We start from the raw sequence: 21,532 nt of genomic DNA, 5'->3' as shown, positions 1-21,532 counted from the left end.
CTGTGCCCCCAGGGCCAGAGCTTGGCCAGGGCTCCTTCACCCTCTTATGAAGGAGGGCTTGAGAGCACTTTAAAAATCCCCAGCAGGGGAGTAGCATAAAACAGCTTTAATATTAAGTGACAGCACCACAGAGTTCCTTGGCAAGAGTCACTCTGCTCCTGACTGGACACTTCAGGCACACCAAGGAAACAAAGCAACAACAAAACCAAACAAAATCCAGGCAATGAAACCAAAAAGGAGTCAAGAACTGTCCCGGTGTCTGTGTTTCTCTGTGTGTTTGCGTGTGTGTGTGTGTGTGTGTGTGTGTGTGTGTGTGTGTGTGTGTGTGTAACGAAAGGACAGTGAGGGCAAGGATAAAAGGAATACAGCCTAAAAGCTAAACAGAGCTGTGGAATAACACTTAACAATATTCAACTTTGCTTATAACTTCTATTAAGCTTCACAAATTAGCAAAAGAGCAACTCTTAGCAGCATTTAACTTTGCTTACAGCTTGTGACTTTGTCGCTATAAGACACGTGAAAGCACGACGCGAGCCACCTGCTATTTTCAAGGTAAAGAGAAAAGTTTATTCTCTGACTCCAACTTTTATACTTTCCCAAAGGTGACATTGGATTGGAGAGTGAATGGACCACCTGTCCAAAGACATTGGACAAAGCACTAGTACATCAAGTTTGTCCAGCCCCATAAAAGATTGTAAACAATATGTTGTTGACAGAAATTGTGTGGGAAGGTTCTCCAACAGAATGGAAACTCAGAAGGCTTTAGAAAATCTTAAGAATCAGGGTGACATGACTTAACCTTACTTCCAGGCCTGACTGGCTCAGCTATCCAAGGCAATCAAAGCCCTCAGAGAGCAGCATTTCTGCCACATTTCCCTGAGCACAGGCACTCCTGTGTGCACACAGACACAAAGAGTCACTACAAGGCACCTGTGAGAAATTCCCCTGAGCAAAGGGAAATGTTCCCTGAGGAGACTTTGGCATCTCCCCAGGGGATGAAGGGTTGAGCCTGGAGCAGACAGTGTCTGTGATGAGCTCCAGAGGAGCTGAGCCCAGGGGCTGCTGGCCAAGGCCCTGGCCCAGTGAGCATTTCTCAGCTGGCAGGGCGGCCTGAGAAGGGGAAAGGGGAATGCACCAGACCAGGAACCATGGAACCAAGGGACCATTGTTACACTGTGGGGCCATGTGAGAAGAAGTGACCATTGGGACACTGTGGGGTCTTGTGAGACCAAGGGACCATTGGGACACTGTGGGACCATGTGAGATCAAGAGACCATTGGGATACTGTGAGTCCTCATGGATTCATGGACACCACTGTGACATTGCTGGGCCTCATGGAAGCAAGGGGACCCTAGTGACGCCGTGTGCCTCAGTGGAATGTAGGCATCATTGTGACACTGTGAGGCCCCATCCAGCCAAGGCTCCATTGGGACACTGCGAGACCCCACGGAAACAAAGCTCCAGGGTAACACAGAGAGGCTGCCTGTAATCAGTGCTCCATTGTGACCCTGTGGAGCCAAAGGAGAGCGTTGTGACACTGCAAAGCCCCATGGTCCATTGGTCCAAAGGTCCATTGTGACATTGCAGGACTCATGGAACAGAGGAGTCACATGACACTGTGGGGCCTGTGGAACCATGGAGAACATTGTGACACTGCAAGGCCTCAAGGAATCATTAGGACTGTTATATGTCTATAGGATAATTCGTGCAAATAAAATTGTCGTCTATTTTATAGTTATGTGCTGTTAAATTATACTCTTATAAGAAGTTTTTAAATCGCACAAGCCAGCAACAGCGACTGCAACACCATGTGAAAGCCACCTGGACAAGAGAGGGAGGACTTTATTTACAAGCGAACGAAAGTGGCCAGCCCAGAGAGGGATCATGCATCAAGGTTGTCCGAGAAACACCCGGACGATAAATACACGATAAATATCCGAGACCGAGATAGTCAGAGCCATCAGGGAGGTACATCTCAAATCCGAATTCCGGGACTGCAAACACAGGTGTTCATCACTCTCCGGACACGTATTGTTCAACTTGCCACAGAGAAAAGAACTCCACATGAATACATGCACTTTGAAAAGGAAGAAAGGGGACTCTGGCTCAGGCAAGGAAAATCGTATAAAAATGGGTCAGACAGGATGGTCGGTGTGAAGCATAGAGGACCCTCTGCTGCAGCTGTCAAACCTGTGTCTCACCCGGTGGCAATCCCGGGCTCCACATTGAACTTTTTTTATAGTGGCTTTTTTTCATTTTTCTCAAAGTTTATATTTGGTACACTTAATAACTTTTATTAAATTAAAAATTAATAACTTGGAGCCTTGCATTTCTAAGATGTTTATCACATTCGGTTTCTCATGATAAGCCTATCTACTTCTGCTAATTCTGAGATGGGGAAAATGAACTGTCATGATTCCCGCTTGCACTAAAGGATTGTGACACGGGCTGACTTTGTGATGCCAGAGTCTTCTGTGCCATCACAGCGCAACTGTATGACATCCCAGAGTGATGGAGCAGCACTGGCTCTGTGACATCACAAGGGGGATTTGTGAGATCTCAGGGTGGGCTGTGACATCCCAGGAGGCAGTGTGACATCTCAGGGGCTCTGTGACCTTACTGGGGAGGTCACTTCAAGCCAGCTCCCACTCACAGTTCCTCCCAGAGAAGTCCAAAGCTGCTCGTGCCCGGTGGCATCCCGTGTCCCTCTGGGTCCCCCTGCCCCTGGCGCTGCAGCCTCCCCCTGAGGATGTTCGAGGAGATCAAGCCCAGAGCCTGACACGGGGACAGGGGCTCAGGGCCGTCACAGTTGGAACAGGGAGACAGGGACCCCCTAGCAGCATCCCTGTGCCCCCAGGGCCAGAGCTTGGCCAGGGCTCCTTCACCCTCTTATGAAGGAGGGCTTGAGAGCACTTTAAAAATCCCCAGCAGGGGAGTAGCATAAAACAGCTTTAATATTAAGTGACAGCACCACAGAGTTCCTTGGCAAGAGTCACTCTGCTCCTGACTGGACACTTCAGGCACACCAAGGAAACAAAGCAACAACAAAACCAAACAAAATCCAGGCAATGAAACCAAAAAGGAGTCAAGAACTGTCCCGGTGTCTGTGTGTCTCTGTGTGTTTGTGTGTGTGTGTGTGTGTGTGTGTGTGTCTGTGTGTGTGTGTGTGTGTGTAACGAAAGGACAGTGAGGGCAAGGATAAAAGGAATACAGCCTAAAAGCTAAACAGAGCTGTGGAATAACACTTAACAATATTCAACTTCGCTTATAACTTCTATTAAGCTTCACAAATTAGCAAAAGAACAACTCTTAGCAGCATTTAACTTTGCTTACAGCTTGTGACTTTGTCGCTATAAGACACGTGAAAGCACGACGCGAGCCACCTGCTATTTTCAAGGTAAAGAGAAAAGTTTATTCTCTGACTCCAACTTTTATACTTTCCCAAAGGTGACATTGGATTGGAGAGTGAATGGGCCACCTGTCCAAAGACATTGGACAAACCACTAGTACATCAAGTTTGTCCAGCCCCATAAAAGATTGTAAACAATATGTTGTTGACAGAAATTGTGTGGGAGGGTTCTCCAACAGAATGGAAACTCAGAAGGCTTTAGAAAATCTTAAGAATCAGGGTGACATGACTTAACCTTACTTGCAGGCCTGACTGGCTCAGCTATCCAAGGCAATCAAAGCCCTCAGAGAGCAGCATTTCTGCCACATTTCCCTGAGCACAGGCACTCCTGTGTGCACACAGACACAAAGAGTCACTACAAGGCACCTGTGAGAAATTCCCCTGAGCAAAGGGAAATGTTCCCTGAGGAGACTTTGGCATCTCCCCAGGGGATGAAGGGTTGAGCCTGGAGCAGACAGTGTCTGTGATGAGCTCCAGAGGAGCTGAGCCCAGGGGCTGCTGGCCAAGGCCCTGGCCCAGTGAGCATTTCTCAGCTGGCAGGGCGGCCTGAGAAGGGGAAAGGGGAATGCACCAGACCAGGAACCATGGAACCAAGGGACCATTGTTACACTGTGGGGCCATGTGAGAAGAAGTGACCATTGGGACACTGTGGGGTCTTGTGAGACCAAGGGACCATTGGGACACTGTGGGACCATGTGAGATCAAGAGACCATTGGGATACTGTGAGTCCTCATGGATTCATGGACACCACTGTGACATTGCTGGGCCTCATGGAAGCAAGGGGACCCTAGTGACGCCGTGTGCCTCAGTGGAATGTAGGCATCATTGTGACACTGTGAGGCCCCATCCAGCCAAGGCTCCATTGGGACACTGCGAGACCCCACGGAAACAAAGCTCCAGGGTAACACAGAGAGGCTGCCTGTAATCAGTGCTCCATTGTGACCCTGTGGAGCCAAAGGAGAGCGTTGTGACACTGCAAAGCCCCATGGTCCATTGGTCCAAAGGTCCATTGTGACATTGCAGGACTCATGGAACAGAGGAGTCACATGACACTGTGGGGCCGTGGAACCATGGAGAACATTGTGACACTGCAAGGCCTCAAGGAATCATTAGGACTGTTATATGTCTATAGGATAATTCGTGCAAATAAAATTGTCGTCTATTTTATAGTTATGTGTTGTTAAATTATACTCTTATAAGAAGTTTTTAAATTGCACAAGCCAGCAACAGCGACTGCAACACCATGTGAAAGCCACCTGGACAAGAGAGGGAGGACTTTATTTACAAGCGAACGAAAGTGGCCAGCCCAGAGAGGGATCATGCATCAAGGTTGTCCGAGAAACACCCGGACGATAAATACACGATAAATATCCGAGACCGAGATAGTCAGAGCCATCAGGGAGGTACATCTCAAATCCGAATTCCGGGACTGCAAACACAGGTGTTCATCACTCTCCGGACACGTATTGTTCAACTTGCCACAGAGAAAAGAACTCCACATGAATACATGCACTTTGAAAAGGAAGAAAGGGGACCCTGGCTCAGGCAAGGAAAATCGTATAAAAATGGGTCTGACAGGATGGTCGGTGTGAAGCATAGAGGACCCTCTGCTGCAGCTGTCAAACCTGTGTCTCACCCGGTGGCAATCCCGGGCTCCACATTGAACTTTTTTTATAGTGGCTTTTTTTCATTTTTCTCAAAGTTTATATTTGGTACACTTAATAACTTTTATTAAATTAAAAATTAATAACTTGGAGCCTTGCATTTCTAAGATGTTTATCACATTCGGTTTCTCATGATAAGCCTATCTACTTCTGCTAATTCTGAGATGGGGAAAATGAACTGTCATGATTCCCGCTTGCACTAAAGGATTGTGACACGGGCTGACTTTGTGATGCCAGAGTCTTCTGTGCCATCACAGCGCAACTGTATGACATCCCAGAGTGATAGAGCAGCACTGGCTCTGTGACATCACAAGGGGGATTTGTGAGATCTCAGGGTGGGCTGTGACATCCCAGGAGGCAGTGTGACATCTCAGGGGCTCTGTGACCTTACTGGGGAGGTCACTTCAAGCCAGCTCCCACTCACAGTTCCTCCCAGAGAAGTCCAAAGCTGCTCGTGCCCGGTGGCATCCCATGTCCCTCTGGGTCCCCCTGCCCCTGGCGCTGCAGCCTCCCGCTGAGGATGTTCGAGGAGATCAAGCCCAGAGCCTGACACGGGGACAGGGGCTCAGGGCCGTCACAGTTGGAACAGGGAGACAGGGACCCCCTAGCAGCATCCCTGTGCCCCCAGGACCAGAGCTTGGCCAGGGCTCCTTCACCCTCTTATGAAGGAGGGCTTGAGAGCACTTTAAAAATCCCCAGCAGGGGAGTAGCATAAAACAGCTTTAATATTAAGTGACAGCACCACAGAGTTCCTTGGCAAGAGTCACTCTGCTCCTGACTGGACACTTCAGGCACACCAAGGAAACAAAGCAACAACAAAACCAAACAAAATCCAGGCAATGAAACCAAAAAGGAGTCAAGAACTGTCCCGGTGTCTGTGTGTCTCTGTGTGTTTGTGTGTGTGTGTGTGTGTGTGTGTGTGTGTGTGTGTGTGACGAAAGGACAGTGAGGGCAAGGATAAAAGGAATACAGCCTAAAAGCTAAACAGAGCTGTGGAATAACACTTAACAATATTCAACTTTGCTTATAACTTCTATTAAGCTTCACAAATTAGCAAAAGAGCAACTCTTAGCAGCATTTAACTTTGCTTACAGCTTGTGACTTTGTCGCTATAAGACACGTGAAAGCACGACGCGAGCCACCTGCTATTTTCAAGGTAAAGAGAAAAGTTTATTCTCTGACTCCAACTTTTATACTTTCCCAAAGGTGACATTGGATTGGAGAGTGAATGGGCCACCTGTCCAAAGACATTGGACAAAGCACTAGTACATCAAGTTTGTCCAGCCCCATAAAAGATTGTAAACAATATGTTGTTGACAGAAATTGTGTGGGAGGGTTCTCCAACAGAATGGAAACTCAGAAGGCTTTAGAAAATCTTAAGAATCAGGGTGACATGACTTAACCTTACTTGCAGGCCTGACTGGCTCAGCTATCCAAGGCAATCAAAGCCCTCAGAGAGCAGCATTTCTGCCACATTTCCCTGAGCACAGGCACTCCTGTGTGCACACAGACACAAAGAGTCACTACAAGGCACCTGTGAGAAATTCCCCTGAGCAAAGGGAAATGTTCCCTGAGGAGACTTTGGCATCTCCCCAGGGGATGAAGGGTTGAGCCTGGAGCAGACAGTGTCTGTGATGAGCTCCAGAGGAGCTGAGCCCAGGGGCTGCTGGCCAAGGCCCTGGCCCAGTGAGCATTTCTCAGCTGGCAGGGCGGCCTGAGAAGGGGAAAGGGGAATGCACCAGACCAGGAACCATGGAACCAAGGGACCATTGTTACACTGTGGGGCCATGTGAGAAGAAGTGACCATTGGGACACTGTGGGGCCTTGTGAGACCAAGGGACCATTGGGACACTGTGGGACCATGTGAGATCAAGAGACCATTGGGATACTGTGAGTCCTCATGGATTCATGGACACCACTGTGACATTGCTGGGCCTCATGGAAGCAAGGGGACCCTAGTGACGCCGTGTGCCTCAGTGGAATGTAGGCATCATTGTGACACTGTGAGGCCCCATCCAGCCAAGGCTCCATTGGGACACTGCGAGACCCCACGGAAACAAAGCTCCAGGGTAACACAGAGAGGCTGCCTGTAATCAGTGCTCCATTGTGACCCTGTGGAGCCAAAGGAGAGCGTTGTGACACTGCAAAGCCCCATGGTCCATTGGTCCAAAGGTCCATTGTGACATTGCAGGACTCATGGAACAGAGGAGTCACATGACACTGTGGGGCCTGTGGAACCATGGAGAACATTGTGACACTGCAAGGCCTCAAGGAATCATTAGGACTGTTATATGTCTATAGGATAATTCGTGCAAATAAAATTGTCGTCTCTTTTATAGTTATGTGCTGTTAAATTATACTCTTATAAGAAGTTTTTAAATCGCACAAGCCAGCAACAGCGACTGCAACACCATGTGAAAGCCACCTGGACAAGAGAGGGAGGACTTTATTTAAAAGCGAACGAAAGTGGCCAGCCCAGAGAGGGATCATGCATCAAGGTTGTCCGAGAAACACCCGGACGATAAATACACGATAAATATCCGAGACCGAGATAGTCAGAGACATCAGGGAGGTACATCTCAAATCCGAATTCCGGGACTGCAAACACAGGTGTTCATCACTCTCCGGACACGTATTGTTCAACTTGCCACAGAGAAAAGAACTCCACATGAATACATGCACTTTGAAAAGGAAGAAAGGGGACTCTGGCTCAGGCAAGGAAAATCGTATAAAAATGGGTCAGACAGGACGGTCGGTGTGAAGCATAGAGGACCCTCTGCTGCAGCTGTCCAACCTGTGTCTCACCCGGTGGCAATCCCGGGCTCCACATTGACTTTTTTTTATAGTGGCTTTTTTTCATTTTTCTCAAAGTTTATATTTGGTACACTTAATAACTTTTATTAAATTAAAAATTAATAACTTGGAGCCTTGCATTTCTAAGATGTTTATCACATTCGGTTTCTCATGATAAGCCTATCTACTTCTGCTAATTCTGAGATGGGGAAAATGAACTGTCATGATTCCCGCTTGCACTAAAGGATTGTGACACGGGCTGACTTTGTGATGCCAGAGTCTTCTGTGCCATCACAGCGCAACTGTATGACATCCCAGAGTGATGGAGCAGCACTGGCTCTGTGACATCACAAGGGGGATTTGTGAGATCTCAGGGTGGGCTGTGACATCCCAGGAGGCAGTGTGACATCTCAGGGGCTCTGTGACCTTACTGGGGAGGTCACTTCAAGCCAGCTCCCACTCACAGTTCCTCCCAGAGAAGTCCAAAGCTGCTCGTGCCCGGTGGCATCCCATGTCCCTCTGGGTCCCCCTGCCCCTGGCGCTGCAGCCTCCCCCTGAGGATGTTCGAGGAGATCAAGCCCAGAGCCTGACACGGGGACAGGGGCTCAGGGCCGTCACAGTTGGAACAGGGAGACAGGGACCCCCTAGCAGCATCCCTGTTCCCCCAGGGCCAGAGCTTGGCCAGGGCTCCTTCACCCTCTTATGAAGGAGGGCTTGAGAGCACTTTAAAAATCCCCAGCAGGGGAGTAGCATAAAACAGCTTTAATATTAAGTGACAGCACCACAGAGTTCCTTGGCAAGAGTCACTCTGCTCCTGACTGGACACTTCAGGCACACCAAGGAAACAAAGCAACAACAAAACCAAACAAAATCCAGGCAATGAAACCAAAAAGGAGTCAAGAACTGTCCCGGTGTCTGGGTGTCTCTGTGTGTTTGTGTGTGTGTGTGTGTGTGTGTGTGTGTGTGTGTGTGACGAAAGGACAGTGAGGGCAAGGATAAAAGGAATACAGCCTAAAAGCTAAACAGAGCTGTGGAATAACACTTAACAATATTCAACTTCGCTTATAACTTCTATTAAGCTTCACAAATTAGCAAAAGAACAACTCTTAGCAGCATTTAACTTTGCTTACAGCTTGTGACTTTGTCGCTATAAGACACGTGAAAGCACGACGCGAGCCACCTGCTATTTTCAAGGTAAAGCGAAAAGTTTATTCTCTGACTCCAACTTTTATACTTTCCCAAAGGTGACATTGGATTGGAGAGTGAATGGGCCACCTGTCCAAAGACATTGGACAAAGCACTAGTACATCAAGTTTGTCCAGCCCCATAAAAGATTGTAAACAATATGTTGTTGACAGAAATTGTGTGGGAAGGTTCTCCAGCAGAATGGAAACTCAGAAGGCTTTAGAAAATCTTAAGAATCAGGGTGACATGACTTGACCTTACTTGCAGGCCTGACTGGCTCAGCTATCCAAGGCAATCAAAGCCCTCAGAGAGCAGCATTTCTGCCACATTTCCCTGAGCACAGGCACTCCTGTGTGCACACAGACCCAAAGAGTCACTACAAGGCACCTGTGAGAAATTCCCCTGAGCAAAGGGAAATGTTCCCTGAGGAGACTTTGGCATCTCCCCAGGGGATGAAGGGTTGAGCCTGGAGCAGACAGTGTCTGTGATGAGCTCCAGAGGAGCTGAGCCCAGGGGCTGCTGGCCAAGGCCCTGGCCCAGTGAGCATTTCTCAGCTGGCAGGGCGGCCTGAGAAGGGGAAAGGGGAATGCACCAGACCAGGAACCATGGAACCAAGGGACCATTGTTACACTGTGGGGCCATGTGAGAAGAAGTGACCATTGGGACACTGTGGGGCCTTGTGAGACCAAGGGACCATTGGGACACTGTGGGACCATGTGAGATCAAGGGACCATTGGGATACTGTGAGTCCTCATGGATTCATGGACACCACTGTGACATTGCTGGGCCTCATGGAAGCAAGGGGACCCTAGTGACGCCGTGTGCCTCAGTGGAATGTAGGCATCATTGTGACACTGTGAGGCCCCATCCAGCCAAGGCTCCATTGGGACACTGCGAGACCCCACGGAAACAAAGCTCCAGGGTAACACAGAGAGGCTGCCTGTAATCAGTGCTCCATTGTGACCCTGTGGAGCCAAAGGAGAGCGTTGTGACACTGCAAAGCCCCATGGTCCATTGGTCCAAAGGTCCATTGTGACATTGCAGGACTCATGGAACAGAGGAGTCACATGACACTGTGGGGCCTGTGGAACCATGGAGAACATTGTGACACTGCAAGGCCTCAAGGAATCATTAGGACTGTTATATGTCTATAGGATAATTCGTGCAAATAAAATTGTCGTCTATTTTATAGTTATGTGCTGTTAAATTATACTCTTATAAGAAGTTTTTAAATCGCACAAGCCAGCAACAGCGACTGCAACACCATGTGAAAGCCACCTGGACAAGAGAGGGAGGACTTTATTTACAAGCGAACGAAAGTGGCCAGCCCAGAGAGGGATCATGCATCAAGGTTGTCCGAGAAACACCCGGACGATAAATACACGATAAATATCCGAGACCGAGATAGTCAGAGCCATCAGGGAGGTACATCTCAAATCCGAATTCCGGGACTGCAAACACAGGTGTTCATCACTCTCCGGACACGTATTGTTCAACTTGCCACAGAGAAAAGAACTCCACATGAATACATGCACTTTGAAAAGGAAGAAAGGGGACTCTGGCTCAGGCAAGGAAAATCGTATAAAAATGGGTCAGACAGGACGGTCGGTGTGAAGCATAGAGGACCCTCTGCTGCAGCTGTCCAACCTGTGTCTCACCCGGTGGCAATCCCGGGCTCCACATTGAACTTTTTTTATAGTGGCTTTTTTTCATTTTTCTCAAAGTTTATATTTGGTACACTTAATAACTTTTATTAAATTAAAAATTAATAACTTGGAGCCTTGCATTTCTAAGATGTTTATCACATTCGGTTTCTCATGATAAGCCTATCTACTTCTGCTAATTCTGAGGTGGGGAAAATGAACTGTCATGATTCCCGCTTGCACTAAAGGATTGTGACACGGGCTGACTTTGTGATGCCAGAGTCTTCTGTGCCATCACAGTGCAACTGTATGACATCCCAGAGTGATGGAGCAGCACTGGCTCTGTGACATCACAAGGGGGATTTGTGAGATCTCAGGGTGGGCTGTGATATCCCAGGAGGCAGTGTGACATCTCAGGGGCTCTGTGACCTTACTGGGGAGGTCACTTCAAGCCAGCTCCCACTCACAGTTCCTCCCAGAGAAGTCCAAAGCTGCTCGTGCCCGGTGGCATCCCTTGTCCCTCTGGGTCCCCCTGCCCCTGGCGCTGCAGCCTCCCGCTGAGGATGTTCGAGGAGATCAAGCCCAGAGCCTGACATGGGGACAGGGGCTCAGGGCCGTAACAGTTGGAACAGGGAGACAGGGACCCCCTAGCAGCATCCCTGTGCCCCCAGGGCCAGAGCTTGGCCAGGGCTCCTTCACCCTCTTATGAAGGAGGGCTTGAGAGCACTTTAAAAATCCCCAGCAGGGGAGTAGCATAAAACAGCTTTAATATTAAGTGACAGCACCACAGAGTTCCTTGGCAAGAGTCACTCTGCTCCTGACTGGACACTTCAGGCACACCAAGGAAACAAAGCAACAACAAAACCAAACAAAATCCAGGCAATCAAACCAAAAAGGAGTCAAGAACTGTCCCGGTGTCTGTGTTTCTCTGTGTGTTTTTCTGTGTGTGTGTGTGTGTGTGTGTGTGTGTGTGTGTGTGTGTGTATGTGTGACGAAAGGACAGTGAGGGCAAGGATAAAAGGAATACAGCCTAAAAGCTAAACAGAGCTGTGGAATAACACTTAACAATATTCAACTTTGCTTATAACTTCTATTAAGCTTCACAAATTAGCAAAAGAACAACTCTTAGCAGCATTTAACTTTGCTTACAGCTTGTGACTTTGTCGCTATAAGACACGTGAAAGCATGACGCGAGCCACCTGCTATTTTCAAGGTAAAGAGAAAAGTTTATTCTCTGACTCCACCTTTTATACTTTCCCAAAGGTGACATTGGATTGGAGAGTGAATGGGCCACCTGTCCAAAGACATTGGACAAAGCACTAGTACATCAAGTTTGTCCAGCCCCATAAAAGATTGTAAACAATATGTTGTTGACAGAAATTGTCTGGGAAGGTTCTCCAACAGAATGGAAACTCAGAAGGCTTTAGAAAATCTTAAGAATCAGGGTGTCATGACTTAACCTTACTTGCAGGCCTGACTGGCTCAGCTATCCAAGGCAAACAAAGCCCTCAGAGAGCAGCATTTCTGCCACATTTCCCTGAGCACAGGCACTCCTGTGTGCACACAGACACAAAGAGTCACTACAAGGCACCTGTGAGAAATTCCCCTGAGCAAAGGGAAATGTTCCCTGAGGAGACTTTGGCATCTCCCCAGGGGATGAAGGGTTGAGCCTGGAGCAGACAGTGTCTGTGATGAGCTCCAGAGGAGCTGAGCCCAGGGGCTGCTGGCCAAGGCCCTGGCCCAGTGAGCATTTCTCAGCTGGCAGGGCGGCCTGAGAAGGGGAAAGGGGAATGCACCAGACCAGGAACCATGGAACCAAGGGACCATTGTTACACTGTGGGGCCATGTGAGAAGAAGTGACCATTGGGACACTGTGGGGCCTTGTGAGACCAAGGGACCATTGGGACACTGTGGGACCATGTGAGATCAAGGGACCATTGGGATACTGTGAGTCCTCATGGATTCATGGACACCACTGTGACATTGCTGGGCCTCATGGAAGCAAGGGGACCCTAGTGACGCCGTGTGCCTTAGTGGAATGTAGGCATCATTGTGACACTGTGAGGCCCCATCCAACCAAGGCTCCATTGGGACACAGCGAGACCCCACGGAAACAAAGTTCCAGGGTAACACAGAGAGGCTGCCTGTAATCAGTGCTCCATTGTGACCCTGTGGAGCCAAAGGAGAGCGTTGTGACACTGCAAAGCCCCATGGTCCATTGGTCCAAAGGTCCATTGTGACATTGCAGGACTCATGGAACAGAGGAGTCACATGACACTGTGGGGCCTGTGGAACCATGGAGAACATTGTGACACTGCAAGGCCTCAAGGAATCATTAGGACTGTTATATGTCTATAGGATAATTCGTGCAAATAAAATTGTCGTCTATTTTATAGTTATGTGCTGTTAAATTATACTCTTATAAGAAGTTTTTAAATCGCACAAGCCAGCAACAGCGACTGCAACACCATGTGAAAGCCACCTGGACAAGAGAGGGAGGACTTTATTTACAAGCGAACGAAAGTGGCCAGCCCAGAGAGGGATCATGCATCAAGGTTGTCCGAGAAACACCCGGACGATAAATACACGATAAATATCCAAGACCGAGATAGTCAGAGCCATCAGGGAGGTACATCTCAAATCCGAATTCCGGGACTGCAAACACAGGTGTTCATCACTCTCCGGACACGTATTGTTCAACTTGCCACAGAGAAAAGAACTCCACATGAATACATGCACTTTGAAAAGGAAGAAAGGGGACTCTGGCTCAGGCAAGGAAAATCGTATAAAAATGGGTCAGACAGGACGGTCGGTGTGAAGCATAGAGGACCCTCTGCTGCAGCTGTCCAACCTGTGTCTCACCCGGTGGCAATCCCGGGCTCCACATTGACTTTTTTTTATAGTGGCTTTTTTTCATTTTTCTCAAAGTTTATATTTGGTACACTTAATAACTTTTATTAAATTAAAAATTAATAACTTGGAGCCTTGCATTTCTAAGATGTTTATCACATTCGGTTTCTCATGATACGCCTATCTACTTCTGCTAATTCTGAGATGGGGAAAACGAACTGTCATGATTCCCGCTTGCACTAAAGGATTGTGACACGGGCTGACTTTGTGATGCCAGAGTCTTCTGTGCCATCACAGCGCAACTGTATGACATCCCAGAGTGATAGAGCAGCACTGGCTCTGTGACATCACAAGGGGGATTTGTGAGATCTCAGGGTGGGCTGTGACATCCCAGGAGGCAGTGTGACATCTCAGGGGCTCTGTGACCTTACTGGGGAGGTCACTTCAAGCCAGCTCCCACTCACAGTTCCTCCCAGAGAAGTCCAAAGCTGCTCGTGCCCGGTGGCATCCCGTGTCCCTCTGGGTCCCCCTGCCCCTGGCGCTGCAGCCTCCCGCTGAGGATGTTCGAGGAGATCAAGCCCAGAGCCTGACATGGGGACAGGGGCTCAGGGCCGTAACAGTTGGAACAGGGAGACAGGGACCCCCTAGCAGCATCCCTGTGCCCCCAGGGCCAGAGCTTGGCCAGGGCTCCTTCACCCTCTTATGAAGGAGGGCTTGAGAGCACTTTAAAAATCCCCAGCAGGGGAGTAGCATAAAACAGCTTTAATATTAAGTGACAGCACCACAGAGTTCCTTGGCAAGAGTCACTCTGCTCCTGACTGGACACTTCAGGCACACCAAGGAAACAAAGCAACAACAAAACCAAACAAAATCCAGGCAATGAAACCAAAAAGGAGTCAAGAACTGTCCCGGTGTCTGTGTTTCTCTGTGTGTTTTTGTGTGTGTGTGTGTGTGTGTGTGTGTGTGTGTGTGTGTGTGTGTGTGTGTGTGACGAAAGGACAGTGAGGGCAAGGATAAAAGGAATACAGCCTAAAAGCTAAACAGAGCTGTGGAATAACACTTAACAATATTCAACTTCGCTTATAACTTCTATTAAGCTTCACAAATTAGCAAAAGAACAACTCTTAGCAGCATTTAACTTTGCTTACAGCTTGTGACTTTGTCGCTATAAGACACGTGAAAGCACGACGCGAGCCACCTGCTATTTTCAAGGTAAAGCGAAAAGTTTATTCTCTGACTCCAACTTTTATACTTTCCCAAAGGTGACATTGGATTGGAGAGTGAATGGGCCACCTGTCCAAAGACATTGGACAAAGCACTAGTACATCAAGTTTGTCCAGCCCCATAAAAGATTGTAAACAATATGTTGTTGACAGAAATTGTGTGGGAAGGTTCTCCAGCAGAATGGAAACTCAGAAGGCTTTAGAAAATCTTAAGAATCAGGGTGACATGACTTAACCTTACTTGCAGGCCTGACTGGCTCAGCTATCCAAGGCAATCAAAGCCCTCAGAGAGCAGCATTTCTGCCACATTTCCCTGAGCACAGGCACTCCTGTGTGCACACAGACCCAAAGAGTCACTACAAGGCACCTGTGAGAAATTCCCCTGAGCAAAGGGAAATGTTCCCTGAGGAGACTTTGGCATCTCCCCAGGGGATGAAGGGTTGAGCCTGGAGCAGACAGTGTCTGTGATGAGCTCCAGAGGAGCTGAGCCCAGGGGCTGCTGGCCAAGGCCCTGGCCCAGTGAGCATTTCTCAGCTGGCAGGGCGGCCTGAGAAGGGGAAAGGGGAATGCACCAGACCAGGAACCATGGAACCAAGGGACCATTGTTACACTGTGGGGCCATGTGAGAAGAAGTGACCATTGGGACACTGTGGGGCCTTGTGAGACCAAGGGACCATTGGGACACTGTGGGACCATGTGAGATCAAGGGACCATTGGGATACTGTGAGTCCTCATGGATTCATGGACACCACTGTGACATTGCTGGGCCTCATGGAAGCAAGGGGACCCTAGTGACGCCGTGTGCCTCAGTGGAATGTAGGCATCATTGTGACACTGTGAGGCCCCATCCAGCCAAGGCTCCATTGGGACACTGCGAGACCCCACGGAAACAAAGCTCCAGGGTAACACAGAGAGGCTGCCTGTAATCAGTGCTCCATTGTGACCCTGTGGAGCCAAAGGAGAGCGTTGTGACACTGCAAAGCCCCATGGTCCATTGGTCCAAAGGTCCATTGTGACATTGCAGGACTCATGGAACAGAGGAGTCACATGACACTGTGGGGCCTGTGGAACCATGGAGAACATTGTGACACTGCAAGGCCTCAAGGAATCATTAGGACTGTTATATGTCTATAGGATAATTCGTGCAAATAAAATTGTCGTCTATTTTATAGTTATGTGCTGTTAAATTATACTCTTATAAGAAGTTTTTAAATCGCACAAGCCAGCAACAGCGACTGCAACACCATGTGAAAGCCACCTGGACAAGAGAGGGAGGACTTTATTTACAAGCGAACGAAAGTGGCCAGCCCAGAGAGGGATCATGCATCAAGGTTGTCCGAGAAACACCCGGACGATAAATACACGATAAATATCCGAGACCGAGATAGTCAGAGCCATCAGGGAGGTACATCTCAAATCCGAATTCCGGGACTGCAAACACAGGTGTTCATCACTCTCCGGACACGTATTGTTCAACTTGCCACAGAGAAAAGAACTCCACATGAATACATGCACTTTGAAAAGGAAGAAAGGGGACTCTGGCTCAGGCAAGGAAAATCGTATAAAAATGGGTCAGACAGGACGGTCGGTGTGAAGCATAGAGGACCCTCTGCTGCAGCTGTCCAACCTGTGTCTCACCCGGTGGCAATCCCGGGCTCCACATTGAACTTTTTTTATAGTGGCTTTTTTTCATTTTTCTCAAAGTTTATATTTGGTACACTTAATAACTTTTATTAAATTAAAAATTAATAACTTGGAGCCTTGCATTTCTAAGATGTTTATCACATTCGGTTTCTCATGATAAGCCTATCTACTTCTGCTAATTCTGAGATGGGGAAAATGAACTGTCATGATTCCCGCTTGCACTAAAGGATTGTGACACGGGCTGACTTTGTGATGCCAGAGTCTTCTGTGCCATCACAGTGCAACTGTATGACATCCCAGAGTGATGGAGCAGCACTGGCTCTGTGACATCACAAGGGGGATTTGTGAGATCTCAGGGTGGGCTGTGATATCCCAGGAGGCAGTGTGCCATCTCAGGGGCTCTGTGACCTTACTGGGGAGGTCACTTCAAGCCAGCTCCCACTCACAGTTCCTCCCAGAGAAGTCCAAAGCTGCTCGTGCCCGGTGGCATCCCTTGTCCCTCTGGGTCCCCCTGCCCCTGGCGCTGCAGCCTCCCGCTGAGGATGTTCGAGGAGATCAAGCCCAGAGCCTGACATGGGGACAGGGGCTCAGGGCCGTCACAGTTGGAACAGGGAGACAGGGACCCCCTAGCAGCATCCCTGTGCCCCCAGGGCCAGAGCTTGGCCAGGGCTCCTTCACCCTCTTATGAAGGAGGGCTTGAGAGCACTTTAAAAATCCCCAGCAGGGGAGTAGCATAAAACAGCTTTAAGATTAAGTGACAGCACCACAGAGTTCCTTGGCAAGAGTCACTCTGCTCCTGACTGGACACTTCAGGCACACCAAGGAAACAAAGCAACAACAAAACCAAACAAAATCCAGGCAATCAAACCAAAAAGGAGTCAAGAACTGTCCCGGTGTCTGTGTTTCTCTGTGTGTTTTTCTGTGTGTGTGTGTGTGTGTGTGTGTGTGTGTGTGTGTGTGTGTATGTGTGACGAAAGGACAGTGAGGGCAAGGATAAAAGGAATACAGCCTAAAAGCTAAACAGAGCTGTGGAATAACACTTAACAATATTCAACTTTGCTTATAACTTCTATTAAGCTTCACAAATTAGCAAAAGAACAACTCTTAGCAGCATTTAACTTTGCTTACAGCTTGTGACTTTGTCGCTATAAGACACGTGAAAGCATGACGCGAGCCACCTGCTATTTTCAAGGTAAAGAGAAAAGTTTATTCTCTGACTCCACCTTTTATACTTTCCCAAAGGTGACATTGGATTGGAGAGTGAATGGGCCACCTGTCCAAAGACATTGGACAAAGCACTAGTACATCAAGTTTGTCCAGCCCCATAAAAGATTGTAAACAATATGTTGTTGACAGAAATTGTCTGGGAAGGTTCTCCAACAGAATGGAAACTCAGAAGGCTTTAGAAAATCTTAAGAATCAGGGTGTCATGACTTAACCTTACTTGCAGGCCTGACTGGCTCAGCTATCCAAGGCAAACAAAGCCCTCAGAGAGCAGCATTTCTGCCACATTTCCCTGAGCACAGGCACTCCTGTGTGCACACAGACACAAAGAGTCACTACAAGGCACCTGTGAGAAATTCCCCTGAGCAAAGGGAAATGTTCCCTGAGGAGACTTTGGCATCTCCCCAGGGGATGAAGGGTTGAGCCTGGAGCAGACAGTGTCTGTGATGAGCTCCAGAGGAGCTGAGCCCAGGGGCTGCTGGCCAAGGCCCTGGCCCAGTGAGCATTTCTCAGCTGGCAGGGCGGCCTGAGAAGGGGAAAGGGGAATGCACCAGACCAGGAACCATGGAACCAAGGGACCATTGTTACACTGTGGGGCCATGTGAGAAGAAGTGACCATTGGGACACTGTGGGGCCTTGTGAGACCAAGGGACCATTGGGACACTGTGGGACCATGTGAGATCAAGGGACCATTGGGATACTGTGAGTCCTCATGGATTCATGGACACCACTGTGACATTGCTGGGCCTCATGGAAGCAAGGGGACCCTAGTGACGCCGTGTGCCTTAGTGGAATGTAGGCATCATTGTGACACTGTGAGGCCCCATCCAACCAAGGCTCCATTGGGACACAGCGAGACCCCACGGAAACAAAGTTCCAGGGTAACACAGAGAGGCTGCCTGTAATCAGTGCTCCATTGTGACCCTGTGGAGCCAAAGGAGAGCGTTGTGACACTGCAAAGCCCCATGGTCCATTGGTCCAAAGGTCCATTGTGACATTGCAGGACTCATGGAACAGAGGAGTCACATGACACTGTGGGGCCTGTGGAACCATGGAGAACATTGTGACACTGCAAGGCCTCAAGGAATCATTAGGACTGTTATATGTCTATAGGATAATTCGTGCAAATAAAATTGTCGTCTCTTTTATAGTTATGTGCTGTTAAATTATACTCTTATAAGAAGTTTTTAAATCGCACAAGCCAGCAACAGCGACTGCAACACCATGTGAAAGCCACCTGGACAAGAGAGGGAGGACTTTATTTACAAGCGAACGAAAGTGGCCAGCCCAGAGAGGGATCATGCATCAAGGTTGTCCGAGAAACACCCGGACGATAAATACACGATAAATATCCAAGACCGAGATAGTCAGAGCCATCAGGGAGGTACATCTCAAATCCGAATTCCGGGACTGCAAACACAGGTGTTCATCACTCTCCGGACACGTATTGTTCAACTTGCCACAGAGAAAAGAACTCCACATGAATACATGCACTTTGAAAAGGAAGAAAGGGGACTCTGGCTCAGGCAAGGAAAATCGTATAAAAATGGGTCAGACAGGACGGTCGGTGTGAAGCATAGAGGACCCTCTGCTGCAGCTGTCCAACCTGTGTCTCACCCGGTGGCAATCCCGGGCTCCACATTGACTTTTTTTTATAGTGGCTTTTTTTCATTTTTCTCAAAGTTTATATTTGGTACACTTAATAACTTTTATTAAATTAAAAATTAATAACTTGGAGCCTTGCATTTCTAAGATGTTTATCACATTCGGTTTCTCATGATAAGCCTATCTACTTCTGCTAATTCTGAGATGGGGAAAACGAACTGTCATGATTCCCGCTTGCACTAAAGGATTGTGACACGGGCTGACTTTGTGATGCCAGAGTCTTCTGTGCCATCACAGCGCAACTGTATGACATCCCAGAGTGATAGAGCAGCACTGGCTCTGTGACATCACAAGGGGGATTTGTGAGATCTCAGGGTGGGCTGTGACATCCCAGGAGGCAGTGTGACATCTCAGGGGCTCTGTGACCTTACTGGGGAGGTCACTTCAAGCCAGCTCCCACTCACAGTTCCTCCCAGAGAAGTCCAAAGCTGCTCGTGCCCGGTGGCATCCCGTGTCCCTCTGGGTCCCCCTGCCCCTGGCGCTGCAGCCTCCCGCTGAGGATGTTCGAGGAGATCAAGCCCAGAGCCTGACATGGGGACAGGGGCTCAGGGCCGTAACAGTTGGAACAGGGAGACAGGGACCCCCTAGCAGCATCCCTGTGCCCCCAGGGCCAGAGCTTGGCCAGGGCTCCTTCACCCTCTTATGAAGGAGGGCTTGAGAGCACTTTAAAAATCCCCAGCAGGGGAGTAGCATAAAACAGCTTTAATATTAAGTGACAGCACCACAGAGTTCCTTGGCAAGAGTCACTCTGCTCCTGACTGGACACTTCAGGCACACCAAGGAAACAAAGCAACAACAAAACCAAACAAAATCCAGGCAATGAAACCAAAAAGGAGTCAAGAACTGTCCCGGTGTCTGTGTTTCTCTGTGTGTTTTTCTGTGTGTGTGTGTGTGTGTGTGTGTGTGTGTGTGTGTGTGTGTGTGTGTAATGAAAGGACAGTGAGGGCAAGGATAAAAGGAATACAGCCTAAAAGCTAAACAGAGCTGTGGAATAACACTTAACAATATTCAACTTTGCTTATAACTTCTATTAAGCTTCACAAATTAGCAAAAGAGCAACTCTTAGCAGCATTTAACTTTGCTTACAGCTTGTGACTTTGTCGCTATAAGACACGTGAAAGCACGACGCGAGCCACCTGCTATTTTCAAGGTAAAGAGAAAAGTTTATTCTCTGACTCCAACTTTTATACTTTCCCAAAGGTGACATTGGATTGGAGAGTGAATGGGCCACCTGTCCAAAGACATTGGACAAAGCACTAGTACATCAAGTTTGTCCAGCCCCATAAAAGATTGTAAACAATATGTTGTTGACAGAAATTGTGTGGGAAGGTTCTCCAACAGAATGGAAACTCAGAAGGCTTTAGAAAATCTTAAGAATCAGGGTGACATGACTTAACCTTACTTGCAGGCCTGACTGGCTCAGCTATCCAAGGCAATCAAAGCCCTCAGAGAGCAGCATTTCTGCCACATTTCCCTGAGCACAGGCACTCCTGTGTGCACACAGACACAAAGAGTCACTACAAGGCACCTGTGAGAAATTCCCCTGAGCAAAGGGAAATGTTCCCTGAGGAGACTTTGGCATCTCCCCAGGGGATGAAGGGTTGAGCCTGGAGCAGACAGTGTCTGTGATGAGCTCCAGAGGAGCTGAGCCCAGGGGCTGCTGGCCAAGGCCCTGGCCCAGTGAGCATTTCTCAGCTGGCAGGGCGGCCTGAGAAGGGGAAAGGGGAATGCACCAGACCAGGAACCATGGAACCAAGGGACCATTGTTACACTGTGGGGCCATGTGAGAAGAAGTGACCATTGGGACACTGTGGGGCCTTGTGAGACCAAGGGACCATTGGGACACTGTGGGACCATGTGAGATCAAGGGACCATTGGGATACTGTGAGTCCTCATGGATTCATGGACACCACTGTGACATTGCTGGGCCTCATGGAAGCAAGGGGACCCTAGTGACGCCGTGTGCCTTAGTGGAATGTAGGCATCATTGTGACACTGTGAGGCCCCATCCAACCAAGGCTCCATTGGGACACAGCGAGACCCCACGGAAACAAAGTTCCAGGGTAACACAGAGAGGCTGCCTGTAATCAGTGCTCCATTGTGACCCTGTGGAGCCAAAGGAGAGCGTTGTGACACTGCAAAGCCCCATGGTCCATTGGTCCAAAGGTCCATTGTGACATTGCAGGACTCATGGAACAGAGGAGTCACATGACACTGTGGGGCCTGTGGAAC

The sequence above is a fragment of the Lonchura striata genome, unplaced genomic scaffold (assembly GCF_046129695.1).
Source record: "Lonchura striata isolate bLonStr1 unplaced genomic scaffold, bLonStr1.mat Scaffold_82, whole genome shotgun sequence".
NCBI classification, from domain to species: domain Eukaryota; kingdom Metazoa; phylum Chordata; class Aves; order Passeriformes; family Estrildidae; genus Lonchura; species Lonchura striata.
Note: the sequence above shows the minus strand (reverse complement) of the source record.